This window comes from Spermophilus citellus (assembly GCF_964194105.1).
Source record: "Spermophilus citellus genome assembly, chromosome: 10".
Lineage (NCBI taxonomy): Eukaryota > Metazoa > Chordata > Mammalia > Rodentia > Sciuridae > Spermophilus > Spermophilus citellus.
Window position 1 is genome coordinate 34,341,724 of NC_138197.1, and position 16,178 is coordinate 34,357,901.

The 16,178-nt window shown below is 39.1% G+C and overlaps 1 protein-coding gene across 1 annotated transcript in view; it reads left to right on the forward strand.

Moving 5' to 3' along the window:
- Positions 1-7,675: 7,675 nt before the first annotated feature.
- RIMKLB (ribosomal modification protein rimK like family member B) overlaps positions 7,676-16,178 on the forward strand; it is a 76,314-nt gene continuing 67,811 nt past the window's right edge. The window contains exon 1 of the mRNA XM_081311479.1: positions 7,676-7,953. The gene's annotated coding sequence lies outside the window, so the exon portion shown is untranslated. The remainder of the gene's footprint in view (positions 7,954-16,178) is intronic.

Genomic DNA, 16,178 nt, shown 5'->3' on the forward strand with positions numbered 1-16,178 from the left:
AAAATATGCTGTCATTTTTAGTCCATCAGCATGCTGAATGGATTTTTTCAACAGACCAGGGTTAAATGCCAAACAGGAAATATTTATATTTTTCCCTTTCCCTGAAATCTAACTCACCTCTTTCACAATTCTAAGAAAAGCTGTCACACAAAGACCTCTTTGTTGCTCAATATTGTAGACACATTTCAGTCATATTTTCTTTAGCATTAGGACTGCTGACCAGTCCCTTCTTCTTGAAATGATCCCTTCCTTTGGCATCTGTGATACCACATTCCTTGTTTTCCTCTTCACACCTCTCTAGTGTGCTTTTTTACATTTCTTTTTATTTAAAAAAAATTTTGTGGCACTGGAAATTGAACCCAGGGTTGCTCTACCACTGAGCTACATTCCTAGCCCTTTTTATTTTTCATTTTGAGATAGAGTCTCAGTAAATTGCCCAGGCTGATACAAAAACTTGATCCTTCATCCTCTGTCTCCCAAGGAGCTGGCATGTGCCACTGTGCCTGGAATTTCTTATGTTTAGTCTTAAATTTTGATAATTCTCGAGGCTTTGGCCCCAGCCACATTTCCTTCCTGCCTTTCTTCCTTCCCTCTTCCCTCCATCCCTTCCCTATTCTTCTTTCTTGTTCTTGAAACTGAACCACAGGCCTGGTGCATGCTGAGCACATGCTTCCTCTGAGCTACACCGACAGACCTCCACCTCTATTTTTACTGTGCTCTCTATCTCATTAATCCACTCCCGTGTCTTCATGTGTTGTCTCTTGGTTTGTCTCTCCCTTTTCTATACCTCAGTCTAATCTGCTTCTATCTTCTGATCCCCAGATCTGAATATGCTATAGCACATCTTTACAGACGGTAGTGTCATTTAAGAGACAGAAGTTAAAGAGACACACCCAGCTTCCAGGAAGGACTGCCAAGAGACTCTATTGCTCTCTCCATCTTTGGAGGACACTTTCCAAATTGGAATGTTTCCAGTTGGCCTCTAGAACTATCTCAACCCTGCTATGATGCACAATAAGAAAAGGGATCCAGAGGCTGGGGATATAGCTTCGTTGGTAGAGTGCTTGCCTTGCATGCACAAAGCCCTGGGTTCAAACCCCAGTACCACAAAAAGAAAAAAAAAAATAGAAAGAAAAGGGATCCAGGGACTGGGGCTGTAGCTCAGTGGTGGAGTGCTTGCCTCACATATGTAAGGCACTGGTTTTGATTCTCAATGCCACATAAAAATAAATAAATAAATAAAGATATTGTGTTCATCTACAATTAAAAAATTTTTTTTAAATAAAGAAAAGAAAATGGATCCTCATTCCCTGCCTCTGTCCTTATTTATTTTTTCTTTCTTTCTTTTTGGTTAGCATTGAACCTAGGGATACTTTATCACTGAGCAACACCCCCAACCCTTATTTTATTTTTTTTAATTTTTACTTGTTCTTTTTAGCTCTACAGGAATGTTTTTTGACATATTATACATACATGGAGTATAACTTCCCATTCTTGTGTTTGTACATGATGTGGAGTTATACTAGTCATGTATTCATATATGAACATAGGAAAGTTATGTCTGATTCATTCTACTGTCTTTCTTATTCCCATCCTTCCTCCCTTGCCCTTTTCCCCCCCTTTGTTGAATCCAAAGTACTTCTATTCCCCCTACCCTAATTATGTGTTAGCATCCACACATCAGAGAGAAAATTTGGCTTTTGGTTTTGGGGGACTGGCTTATTTCACCTAGCATGATAAGTCTCCAGTTCCATCCATTTACCGGCAAATGCCATAATTTCATTCTTCTTTATGGCTGAGTAATGTTCCATTGTGTATACATGCCATATTGTCTTTTTTTTTTTTTAAAGATTTCATTAAAGCTGTATCATCCCCCCGCCCCCGTGTTGGGAATCTAACTAGGGCCCTGTGCTTTCTTTCTTTCTTTCTTTTTTTTTTTTTTTGAGAGAGAGAGAGAGAGAGAGAGAGAGAGAGAGAGAGAAATTTTTTTTAATATTTATTTTTTAGTTCTCGGCGGACACAACATCTTTGTTGGTATGTGGTGCTGAGGATCGAACCCGGGCCACACGCACGCCAGGTGAGCTCGCTACCGCTTGAGCCACATCCCCAGCCCACCATATTGTCTTTATCCATTCATCTGTTGAAGGGCACCTAGGTTGGTTCTAGAGTGTAGCTATTGTGAATTGAGCTGCCGTAAACATAGATTTGACTACAGTATGCTGATTTTAAGTCCTTTGGGTGTATGCCAAGGAGTGGAATAACTGTCTCATGGTGGGTCCATTCCAAGTTTCCTAAGGAATCTCCATACTGCTTTCCAGAATTGCTACACCAATTTGCAGTTTCACCAACAATGAATGAGTATACCTTTTTCCCCATATCCTCGCCAACATTTATTGTTACTTGTGTTCTTGATAATTGCCATCCGGACTGTAGTGAGATGAAATCTCAGTGTAGTTTTTATTTACATTTCTATAATTGCTAGAGATGTTGAACATTTTTTTTTTGTTTATTTGCTGACCAATCATATTTATTCTTCTGTGAAGTGTCTGTTCAGTTCCTAAGCCCATTTATTGATTGGGTTATTTGTGGGGTTTTTTTATGTTTAAGTTTTTTTAGTTTTTTATATATCCTGGAGATTAATGTTCTATCTGAGGTGCATGTGCTAAAGATTTTCTCCCATTCTGTAGGCTCTTCCTTTATATCTTGATTGTTTCCTTTGCTATGAAGAAGCTTTTTAGTTTGACCCCATCCCATTTACTGATTCTTGATTTTATATCTTGAAGTTTAGGAATCTCGTTGAGAAATTTGGTTCCTAAGCTAACATGATGGAGATCAGGCACAGGGTCTCTTGATCCACTTTAAAGTGAGTTTTGTGCAAGGTGAGAGATAGGGGTTGCTACATATGGATTTCTAGTTTTCCCAGTACTATTTGTTGAAGAGATTATCTTCTCCAATATATGTCTACAGCACCTTTGTCTAGTATGAGATAATTGTATTTACGTGGATTTGTCTCTATGTCTTCTACTCTGTATCATTGATTCATGTCTGTTTTGGTGCCAATACGATGCTATTTTTGTTACTACAGCTCTGTAGTATAATTTAAGTTCTGATATTATGATGCCTCCTGCTTCACTTTTCTTGCTAAGAATTGCTTTGTCTATTCTGGGTCTCTTATTTTTCCAAATGAATTTTATGAGTGCTTTTTTCTATTTCTATGAAGAACCTCATTGGAATTTTAACAGAATTTGGATTAAGTCTGTATAGTATGGCCATTTTCACAATATTAATTCTGCCTATCCAAGAACTTGGGGGATCTAAGTTCTTCTTCAATTTCTTTTTTGGGGGGTGGGGGTACCAGGGATTGAACTCAGGAGCACTCAACTACTGAACCACACCCCAACCCTATTTTGTATTTTATTTAGAGACAGGATCTCTCTGAGTTGCTTAGCGCTTCGTTTTTTTGCTGAGGTTGTCTTTGAACTTGGGATCCTTCTGCCTCAGCCTCCAGAGCCCAGCCTTTGGATTACAGACATGCACCACCTTGCCTGCCTCTTCTTCAATTTCTTTCTTTAGCATTCTGTAGTTTTTATTGTAGAGGTCTTTCATCTCTTTTGTTAGATAGATTCCCAGGTATGTCCCCCTAACCAGGCTATTGTGAATGGGATAGTTTTCCTAATTTCTCTTTCAGTTGATTCATCACTGATGCACAGGAATGCAATTGATTTATGGGTGTTAATTTCATATCTTTATACTTTGCTGAATTCATTTATGAGTTCTAGAAGTTTTCTGGTGGAGTTTTTTTGGGTCTTCTAAGTGTTTATTTAGAACATGTTTTATGTGGTGCTGAGAATGGAACCAAGGGCCTCAAGAGTGCTAGGCAGGCGCTCTACCACTGAGCCACAACCCCAGCCTTGGGTCTTCTAAATATGGTATCATGTTGTCAGTAAATAGAGATGGTTTGAATTCTTCTTTTCCTATTCTTATTCCTTTAATTTCTTTCTTCTTTTGCTGTGGTTAGAGTTTCAATAACTATGTTGAATAGAAGTGGTGAAAGAGGGCATCCCTGTCTTGGTCCAGTTTCTAGAGGGAATGCTTTCAATTTTCCTTCATTTAGAATGATGTTGGCCCTGGGTTTAACATATATAACTTTTATAATGTTGAGGTATGTTCCTACTATCCCTAGTTTTTCTAGTGTTTTGAACATGAGTGGATGTTGTGTTTTGTCAAGTGCTTTTTCTGTATATATTGTTATAATCATGTGATTCTTGTTTTTAAATCTATTGAGGTAATGAATTACATTTATTGATTTCTGTATGTTGAACTAAGCTTGCATCCCTGCCTTATTTTATTTTTTATGGTATTGAGGATTCCACCCAGGAGAGTTCTATTGTTGTTGAAAGCTCCATCCTTGTCCCCAATGCCAATCCAATAACAAGGATACTGTTTTGAAAAAAAGGAGAAAGAAGGTTTATTGCTTTGCTAGCAAAGGAGAAACACAGGGGATGCCTGTCCCAAAGCTGTAATTCTGCACCTCCACAGGAATGGGGACTGTATAGAGGTGTTTCAAAAAAAATGAGATTAGAGAAATCATCTCAGACAGGAGATCAGGAAGAAGTTTAGGGAAAAGAAGATCAAAGAGGAGAAGTTTAGGGAAAAGAAGATCAAAGAAGATTGGGGGAAAAAAACTTTTTAATTTTCAAAGCCACAAATGATATAATCAAAGCATCAACTGAATCCCTGTTATACTATCACTGAGCTACATTCACAATCCTTTATGTTCTTAGGCAGAATCTTGTTAAATTGCTGAGGCTGGTCTCAAACTTCTGTCCTCCTGCTTCAGCCTCCAGAGTCTTTGGAATTACAGGTGTGTGCCACTCCATCTGGCATTTTTTTTAAATTGTTGTTTAGGTTTTTTTTTTTTTTGTTTGTTTGTTTGTTTGCTTTTTAAGAGAGAGAGAGAGAGAGAGAGAGAGAGAGAGAGAGAGAATTTTTAAATATTATTTATTTATTTAGTTAGTTAGTTAGTTTTCAGCGGACACAACATCTTTGTTGGTATGTGGTGCTGAGGACCGAACCCGGCCACACGCATGCCAAGCTAGCACGCTACCGCTTGAGCCACATCCCCAGCCCTAGTTTGTTTTTTAAGATTTTGAGATAGGGTCTTGCTAAATTGCTTATGACTTTAGTAATTGCTGAGACTGGTCTTGAATTTATGAACCTTCTGACACAGCCTTCTGAGTTGCTGGAATTACAGGAATGCACCACTGTACCTGGCCAGGTTTGGTTTCTTTCTTTCTTTCTTTTTTTTTTTTTTTTTGGTACTGGGTATTGAACTTAACTCTGAGCCACATCCCTCAGAGTTATATTTTACTTAGAGACAGAGTGGTTAAGTTACTTAGGGCCTCAAGCTACTTACTAAATTGCTGAAGCTGGCTTTGAACTCTAGATCTTCCTGCTGAGTTTCTGGGATTAAAGGCATGCTCTACCATGCCCAGCCCAATTTTGTTTTTAATTCCAGTCTGATGCTAATGCATGTAATTGCAGGAACCTAAATCACATTCAAACTCTATCTCTAGCCAGTGTGGTGGGGCATCCCTGTAATCCCAGAGTCTTGGGAGGTTGAGACAGGAGGATTGTGAATTCAAAACCAGCCTCAGTAAAAAGCAAGGCTCTAAGCAACTCAGTGAGGCCCTGTCTTTAAACAAAATACAAAATAGGCCTGGAGATGTGGCTCAGTGGTCGAGTGTCCCTAAATTCAATCCCCAGTATCTCCTGCCAAAAAAAAAATCTATCTGTAGAAGAGTACAATGGGTAGTTTTTAGTTTCCCACTCTCTGTAATACAGAAAGGTATAAGAAATTTGAACAAAGATTAAGCAAGCTAAGTCATAGTATCTCAGCATATCTAAAATCAGTTAAACCATTATCTTCCAGTACAGACCATCCCACCCCTAGCTCACCCTGTTATACTACTGACATATCTGTGAGTCATTGTTAGCATCTATCTTCATTTCTATCTTTTCCTCACTTTGAATCCCAACAAACACCCACATATGCATACACACACTCTTGGCTACCCAAATCCTATTAAGCCTACTGTTTTTGTTTGTTTGTTTGTTTGGTTTTTTTTTTTTTTTTTTTTTATTAAAGATCAAAATGGAGATGGGAGTGGAGATTGGGAGTGGTTAACTATATCACAATTTCTTTTTTTGAGATAAGTTCTCCTAAATTGCCAAGGCTGGCCTTTAATATGCCATCTCCCTGCTTCGGAGTCCTGAGTTGCTTAGATTACAGCTTTTCACCACCAAACCCAGTGAGCCTACCTTCTTTTTTTTTTTTTAATTTTTTTTTTAGTTGTAGATGGACACAATATCTTTATTTACTTATTGTATGTGGTACTGAGGATCAAACCCAGTGCCTCACGCATGCAAGGCAAGCACTGTATTACTGAGCTACAACCCCAGCCCGAGCCTACTTCTTAATATCTTCAAATTTGTCTGTTCTCATCATTCTTTCCATCACTTTAGTTCAGTCTTCTCTTTAGCAGAGTCCTAACTGGTGTCTGAGTTCCAGTGCTTTCCTACCTTTATTCCTAATACACAGCAGCCAGAGCAATCTCTTTAGTATTAATCAGATTAAGTCATCTCCCTGGTTTAAAAATAAAGGTTCCTCACTGTTTTTAGGATATGGATGAAACTTCATTCCATCATTATGTACAACTATAATGCACTAATAAATGAATATGGAAAGAAAGAGAGAAAGAAACTCACTAGCGTTATTATTATTATTATTACTATATTTTTGTGGTGGGGGATTGAACCCAGGGCAAATTACATGTACATGATAGGCAAGTGCTCTATCACTGAGCTACATCACCAGCACTTTTTATTTTTTATATTTTATTTTGAGATAAGATTTCACTCTGTTGCCCAGGTTACCCTCTAATTTGCAATCCTCCCACCTCCACTTCTTATCTCTGAGATTGCAAGTAGGTACTACCAATCTTGGTGTATAGGCAACATTCTATTTGTAATGTCTCTGCCACCATCCTTAATTGTCCAGAATCCTTACTTTAATTTGGCTAATTTATTTTCTTCTTTCTTTCTTTTTTCTTTTCTTTTTTTAATTCTCTCTCCCTTTCCCACATCCCCTTCCCCCTCTCTCTTCATAGTGCTGTGGATGGAACCCAGGACTCTTGAATACTAAGCACATGCTCTACAACTGACCTATACCCCAAGCCCATGGCTAAGGATGAGTATAAATAAAAAATTTATATTCATCCTTCCTAACTCAGTATATCCTTTGGATTGTCTTCCTGGATATCTCTGCTACAATGTGAATTTACCGTGGACAGATGCTTTGCTCACCATCCTCTGCCCCAAACCAAGCACAGGAGCTTACACATCCTGTGCATCAAAATGATATATTTAAAAACAACAAAAAGATATGTTGAATAAATGTGGTATAAGAAGCATTTGATTTTTACACCACTCCTAAAATTCTTGGAATTTTCTGAGTGGTAGGAGTGTCTTTTGTTATTCATAACAAGCCTCTGATCTTGCACAATGATCACTCCTGGGTTTATGCTAATGAGATGATTTTAGTGTGGGCCCCTAGTAAACTTCAGGATTGGGCTGCTCTCCAGAAAGACCCAGAGATTAGAACTGGAACTTTCAGACCCACCCATCGACCTCCAAGAAGCAGGGAGTGGCTAAAGGTAAAGCACTATAAAATCTCTTGAACCAAGGAGGCTTGATGAGCTTTGGGGTTGGTGAGCTGAACCCATATTCCAGGAAGGTGGTGCATCCCAACTCCACCTTACACGGGGACAGAATATCCTGTGCTGAGGACTCTTCTCAGACCCCACGTTCTACATACACTCTTCGGCCAGCTATTTATCTGGTTTTTGTTTTTTTCTTTCATCTGTTCTTGATAATATACTCGATCATGAACTGGTAAGTAATGTGCTTTCTTTTTTTCTACCATATTATTCAGACAGTTGAGGAGGTCATGGGAATCCCCAGTGATAGCTTGCTTATAAGTCAGAGGTACCAGAGGCCGGGACTTGAGGTTTGCAGCTACTGTAGGTGGGACAGTTTGGTGGGATTAATCTCTTAATTTAGGGGATTTGACGTAACTCCCAGGAGACAGAGTTGGTATGAATTGAACTGTAGAACAACCAATTGCTGTCAGAATCCCTCAGTGCAGAAGTAAAAACAACCTGGCACATCTGATTGTCAGAAGTGTTCTATATGAGCCTGGCACACCTTTAGTCCTAGCTACTCAGGAGATTGAGGCAGGAGGATGGCTTGAGTTTAGGAGTTCAGGGGACAACAAGGGTGACATAGTGAGGACCCCCCTACTTAAAAAGTCTTCTGAGTTAGAGTATAGAGAAACTTTGTTTCTTAGAATAAATAAAGACGTTATCAGCAAATTAAGAGGATTCTGAGCGTGAAGGGGAGAGACTGTATTTTCTAAAACCAGACACAAGAGGGCAACAAATAACTTCTACAGACAAGTCTTACTGTTCAGTTGCTGAATGTTTAGTTAATGTAATTCCTGTAGCAATAATATTGGGCTATACCTAACAGTGTGGAAGACCCTTACAGACTAAGACCTGCCTCATCAATGATTTTTCTCCGATTGTCTTGGTGGTAAACACTTCGCAGCAGCCAGGCACGGTGGCACAAGGGCTCAGGAGGGCGAGGCCTGGAGAGACTGTATTTTCTAAAACCAGACACAAGAGGGCAATAAATAACTTCTACAGACAAGTCTTACTGTTCAGTTGCTTAATGTTAGTTAATGTAGTTCCTATAGCAAGAATATTGAGCTATACCTAACAGTGTGGAAGACCCCTACAGACTAAGACCTGCCTCATCAATGATTTCTGTCCAATTGTCTGTGGTAAACAGTTAGCAGCAGCCAGACACGGTGGCACAAGGGCTCAGGAGGGTGAGGCAGGAGGATCACAAGTTCAAGGCCAGCCTCAGCAGTTTAGAGAGATTATCAGTGAAGTGAAAAAGAACCAAAGTAACGCCATTTTGTTCTGACCTGACTCCATTTTATCCTTGCTTAAAATGTTTTCTTTTTCAGCCTCCTGAAAGATGTATCTATGTTGACAGTACAGTAGGATCTTCCCGTGTCCCTGATTATGGCCCTGATGTATAACAAAGTGACTCTGAAATGTGTAATCAAAACAATTCTCTCTTGCAATCAAAATACGTCCCAACAGGGTCTTTCTGACCTAAATGTGTTCTTGTGGGTTTTGCCTCTATAAACTCTATATTTCCAAAATTCAGAAGCTGGGAGTTCTTTCAGGCGTTAGCCTGCTTCCAGCTGCTTGCCTGGAATGCTCATTAAAGGGCCCTTTTTCCCTTTCAATTTGTCTTAATATGCTTGGTGGTTTGTAATTCTCACACACTCCATAATAATCAGCAATTTAGGGATACACTGTCTCAAAAATAAAAAGGGCTGGGGATGTAGCTCAGTGATAGAGCACCCCCTTGGTTTAATCCCCCCACGGATTAGATCATACACCTAAATGTAAATTCCCAGAAAGAGGAGGATAGTGTCAGGTGCCTATAATTCTAGCACCTTAGAGTCTGAAGCAGGAAGATGCCTCGAGCCTAGCCAGGAATTTAAACCAGCCTGAGAAACTTAGAGAGAATCTGTTTCAAACAAAATAAAGTAAAAACATTACAAAACTAGAAGATAAAAAAATCTATACATACCTCCTGCCTCCAATATTTCTGCCTCAACCTCTCAAGTCACTAGGATTATAAGCATGAGTCAACCATATCCAACTCCCCTTTTTAAGGTGTGTGTGTGTGTGTGTGTGTGTGTGTGTGTGTGTGTGTGTGTATCTTCCTAAATTGCTCAGGCTGGCCTTGAGGTTGCATTCTTCTGCCTCAATCTCCTTAGTCCCTTGGGATTATAAACATATACCACTGTGCCTGAATGTGTTGTCTTTTTAATTTTGTATTCTACTTTGTTCATTGCTGATACAAAGAAAAGCAATTTAGATTTATTTATCTATTTGTTTATTTGCAGTGCTAGTAATCAAATGCAGGGCCTTGCAGTTGTTAAGCAAGTACTCTTACACTGTGCTACACCTCCAGCTCCCTCCTTTTTGGGGAGCTTTATCACAGAGCTACATGCTCAGATTTTTAATTTTGACTCAGGGTCTTGCTAAATTGTTTAGGGCCTTGAATTTGTGATCCTTCTGCCTCAGCTTCCTGGTGTACTGGGATTACAGGTTACCACCGTGCCCTTTTAAATTTTGAGTCAGGGTCTCTCTAAATTGCTGCAGATCATCCTGAATTGTTGAGGCTGACTTTGAATTTGCAATCCTCCTGCTTTAGACAGGGATTGCAAATTTGAAGTCAGCCGCCTCAACAATTCAGGATGATCTGCAGCACTTTAGTGAGACCCTGACTTGTGCCACCACACCAAGCACCCACTGACTTTAAAAAGTTAATGTTTTGGGTTTATCTACGTGGTGCAGCACTTGTCTAGCATATGTGAAGCCCTGGGCTCCATCTTCAGCATCATAAAAGACAAAGGAAGGAAAGAAGTTTCAAAAGGAAGTTAGTGCTTCTATAGTGTAACAGATATATGTACAAATGTATATAAAAATATAAGTGGCATGGTGCAGTGGTACATACTTGTAATCCCAGAGGCTCCGGAGGCTGAGGCAGGAGGACCAGGGTTCAAAGCCAGCCTCAGCAACATCGAGGTGCTAAGCAACTTGGTGAGACCTGTCTCAAAATAGGATTGGGTATGTGGCTCAGTGGTTGAATGCCCCTGAGTTCAATCCTGGTACCCTCCCAACTAAATACTAGTTTTTAATTCTATGCAGATTCAGGGAGGGCTGTGTAGCCCTCCTAAAAATCAGTGGTTATGAAACTTTCATGCATCACAATTATCCAATGTATATCAAACTGAAGAGGTTTTTTTTGTTTTTTTGTTTTTTTTGGTACTGGGATGGAACCCAGGGGTGCTTAACCACTGAGCTACATTCCCAGTTTTTTGTTTTTTTTATTTTGAGACAGGGTCTTGCTAAGTTGCTTAAGGCCTGAAGAATCTAATTCCATCCCTGCAGATTTCAATTTGTGTGTGTAGCATACTTTGCAATCACCTTCAGGTGATCCTGGCTCTGTCAGGTATTCTTACTAAATGTGAGTATGTATCTGAATCTCCTGAACGTGAATGTATGATAGCCAGATGCATACAGGATGATCAGTTAAATTTGAGTTTCAGGTAAATAACAGATAATTTTTAAAAATAGGTTATGTCTCATAAGGTAATATTTGAGGCAAAACATCTGTTTAACTAAAATCCAAATGATACTATCTCTCCAAGCATCAGAAAACATTTTCAAATTAGTAGCTAAATCTCCCTTGTGGCAGGTATTTGTCATGGTTATATACTTTGACTTTTAAGGAAAATTTCAAAGTGTATAATCTCATCAGGATTTTTCTCTTACTGATTATCCCCCTGAAACAAAAAGCTCAAGAGAAATAATATTACTGATCTCTGATATTTTACCATTTCACATCTCTTGCTGTTTCCTCCTCTGCTTCCCTTTTTCTTTTTAAGTTTGTTTCTCTGATTTTGTCCAAGTTTTCAACAAAATAATTTTTTTCAGAGCTCCCTCTTTCTCTCTCCCTCTTTTTTTCTTTCTCCCTGCTTTCTCCTCAAGCTTTCCAAGCCTACATTAAAATTTGTAGAAACTAGTTAGAGTACTAGAGACCAGCCTACAGTATCATGTTCCCGAAGGAGATTCTGTTCTGCCTGTTCTTTGGCTGAAGCAAGTTCCTGGTCAGGGCAAAAAGGAGCTTCAAGAAACAACAATTGCTTTGCTTTAAGGATCTGTTGGGAGAGTGATGGATGGCACTGCAGTTAGGACTTGCAGAGCTGCAGGAAAAGGAGGGGAGTCATTGCCAGGCAGCATGAGGGGAGGAGGTGTCTGGAAGAAAGAGCCAGTCAGGAAGAGCTTCTGAAAGGGGTGGAGAATGCACTGCCTGTGTCTGCTGCCTGCAAGACCTTTCTGCAGACATTGTGTCTTTGTGAGCTGATTGCAGAGGCCATGTGCACGCACAATGTATGTGATGTATGTGTTGCTTCTTTCAGATCATGGGTCTGTGTGAACTGCTGACTACAAGAAACAGGAATGGATGTTGAAAAGATTTTGCAGTCAGAGTGCTTGTTTGTGGTTGTGTGGAATGTGTGACTGATTTTTTGCCAAATGCACTGTTCTGATTCCAGCTCTGAAAGTTTAGTGGAAGTCTGGCAGACTAAGCCAAGACACAACAAAGTCAGAATTTAGAAGGAGATTATGGGGGCAACCTGAGATGGAAACCAAGAGAGAAGCTGTTGCAACAAGAGAAAAAGAGAGAAAGGGGGAACAAGAAAGCAGAAGGTAAATAAAAGAAATTCCTTCCTTAGAAAGGAAGAAATTTCAGAGGAGAAAGGAAAGAAATAATACATACTTCCAGATTTAGCACTAGACCCCCCTAGTTCTAGTACCTAGCTAGGATAGTTCATCTCCCTCATATTCTTCTAGACATGGCTTATCCTGAAATTTGTATATTAGAGGTATATTTTGGTTCACCGGGGGATATTTAAAATCTTAATTATCTAGAAAGGAGCATTACCAGTTCTTATATGAACAAAAAAGAGATTTTGTTGTTATTATAGAAAGGCTATTGGGCATGATGGAAGGACATCAGTTTTGGTCTAGGAATTCATTGAGCAGGATTAAAATATTTATTTCTGGTGATTAAAATAATGTGTGAAATGCATGACATTTCAAAAGCAGGGGTATTGAAATATACCCAATCTCCACGTGCAAAAACTGTTATTGTCATTACTTTTAAAAAATTTAACAGGTACCACCTAAACTTGGAATGAGATATTTAAATTAGTCGTAGATTTTTTTTTCCAGATCTAGACAGGTAAACCAGACAGCATAACTTTTAATGTGGATGTGAGTTGAAGAGTCCTAGTTGGGAGTATCCCAGTTTTGATTTGTTGGCAAAAAACTAACTGTATTCTTAATTTCAAGTTTCAACCATTGTGATGTCCTGTTCCCAGCATTTTGCTCACTAATTTGTCTTTTGTTTCCTTCAGCCATCTTTTTCACTTTTTTTTTTCTTTTTTTTTTCATCTGTCTCTCTCGGTTTGTTATCTCTTCCTCCATTTTCCCCTGGGTTTGAGTAATAGTTTCTTTGCCTCGTTTCCTCATCCTTCTCTCCTTTGTCGGAATCTTTCTTTTTTCATGTTTGTCCTTCTCCTCATTGCTTTCAAGGTGTCTTTGTCTCCAGCAGAGGGGGTCTGACCAAGACACTGAGGTAGGGACGTGGCCTGGGAGAGAACAGGGGAGAGGCTGGTCGGGAGGAAGTCCGGCTTCAGCTGTTTCTGCAATCAGCCTACAAAATCTGACCTGCAGCCCTGCTCTGTAAATCCCACCCCACAGTCTCCGAGTCAAAGGGTCTCCACTTCTCCACCTTCAATTGCACCTCCCCCGCCCCCATGCCTCGGTGACATCATTCTCTACCAGCTGTGACTGTCAGAGACACTGACCTAGTTTTGGCCTCTCTATTAGGCACTAAACCCTGATTTTTTCCACTAAACTGAGTTTTCTGCTAAACCCTTTATGTTCCAAAATGTCAGTGGGTTCCATTTTAAACCTCAAAACATTTTACAGTCTCCCACAACATAGTAGTTTACATGTCTGAAGTAAGAGAAAAAACTTAATGATAGGACTTTAGCAAATCCAATTGTGACTTAAATGGATTTATACATTATTCTTAAATAGAATCTACAAATGGGGTGGGGAAGCACAGGCCTTTAATCCCAGCATCTCCAAAAAACATGAGGATCACAAATACTAGATTAGTCTCATCAATTTAGTGAGACCCTCAGCCATTTAGGAAGACCTTGCCTCAAAATTAAACAATTAAACTAAAGTTTAAAAGGCAGGGGACTGGAATGTAGCTCATTGGTACATATCTCTAGGTTCAGTCTCTGGTGCAAAAAAAAAAATTAAAAAAAAATCAGAATCAATACACAGTGGGGCATTGTGGCACATGCTTGTAATCCCAGCAATTTTGGAGGCTGAGGCTGAAAGATCTAAAAGATATAGAGATGGGGATGTAGCTCAGCAGTAGAGCACCTCTGGGTTCAATCCCCACTATTGTAAAAACAAAAACAGATTAAATAAACAAAAAACCCTAAAACAAACAACCAAAACTACACATATTTGAGGAAATATACATTTATTAGTAATACTTTTTGTTAAATCCTATAGATGATGTTGTTTAATGGGTTCTTAGATTCTTTATGTGCAAATTCCAATATATGCATCACTATTTTTCAAATGTTTTTTTAAATGCTATCATAGATAAGCCAAGACAGAAAGCAGTGATATTTAAATTAAATTTAAGAAGTGGGAAAACTGTCCACAATCAATTTTATGGACTTTGGTTGGATTACCAAAAGAAATGAAGCAAAGCTAGGCGTGGTGCCACATGCCTACATTCCCAGCCACTTTGGGAGGCTGAGGCAGTTCGAGGCCAGCCAGGGCAATTTAGAAAGACTGTCTTAAAATAAAAAATCAAAAAGGGCTGAAGATATAACACAGTGTTTTCCTAGCATGTTTGAGACCTGAGGTTCAAACACCAGTATGTCAAAAAAAAAAAAAAAAAAGTTGAACAAAGTGGTTAATAATCTGTACTTCTTGGCTGTCCACTTATAGCTGTTTGACTTTGGACAAGCTACTTAACCTCTCTGAGCCTCAATTTGCTCATTTATAAAAAGAAGATATTTAAATCCAATAATGGTATTAGGAGCATTAAAGGGCTTGCTATATATAAAAGCTCTTAGAGTCAGGTACAGTGTCATACGCCTGTAATCCCAGTGACTTTGGAGGCTCAGGTAGGAGGATTGCAAGTTTGAAGCCAGTCTCTGCAATTTAGCAAGTCCCTAAGCAACTTAATGAGACCCTGTCTCAAAAAACAAACAAACAAACAAAAAAAAAAGTAGAATGTAGCTGAGTGTTAAAGCACACCTGGGTTCAATACCCAGTACTACTATTGCTACTACTATCTATCTATAAGTGTTAACTACCCATTCAGGGTGCTGCTGGTGGCATAGATGGTGACAAATCCTCACAGCCCTTATGTGGTTTGAATATTATAATTTCCATGGGTAGATTCCATGAATAAGGTGTCTACTAACTCAGCCATGTTTTTTTGCATCAAGTGAGGGGGCGGTCCTATGTTTTTGTTTTTTCTTTTCCCCTGCCTCAGTGCTTCCTCTATTTATGGGAGAACACAATGCCTTTCCAAATTTACTTATTCTATATTTTTCCACTCATTCTTCAAAGCTTTTATATTTATATTGAACCCAGAGGTGATTTACCACTGAGCTACATCCCCAGACCTTTTTATTGATTTTCAGACAGGGCCTCAAAGTTGCTGAGGTTGGCCTCAAAACTGCAGTCCTCCTGCCTTAGCATCCTGATTCACAGGTATTACAGGTGTGTGCCACCATGCCCTGCCCCAAATCGATATACTTTTAAAGATACTTTTGTCAACCATAGGTAACAATTCTCTTTTGAGGGAATAAGAAAAATTTTTTTTCTCAGAGTCATATATGAGTGATAAACGCCCAGGAATATAGTTTTGATTTATAAGGCATGACATGGTTCTTTCTTAGAAGTTTCAGGAGCTTTTATAGTTATAAAAGAAAGTAGTAGTGTCATGCAGTAGGTGAAATCGAGGTTGGGAAATCTCTGCCATATGATTCAGATGTTTTTAACAATGCAGGGGAATCTTTTACAGTATTCTGACATTATCATATTCTTATCTTTAAGGTTGGTGGAAGCCTGAGATCCTGGAAGGTTAGTATACATTCCAAGAGTTTTATCTAGTCTCAGGAATGCTAGGTCAGAGACAGGGATTGATAGTATATAGCTATTAAAAGGGACTACACCCGACTCAGAATAACTTTAGCTCTTAATCTGCAACATCTCTTTATAATAATGATATTCTAATCAGTGAACCCTAGTCTGCATACTCTTAAATATAGATGCAGTTTTTTTTTCTTTTTTGATACTAGTGGATTGAACCCAGAGGTGCTTTACCACTGAGCCACATCCCCAGCCTGTTTTATTTTT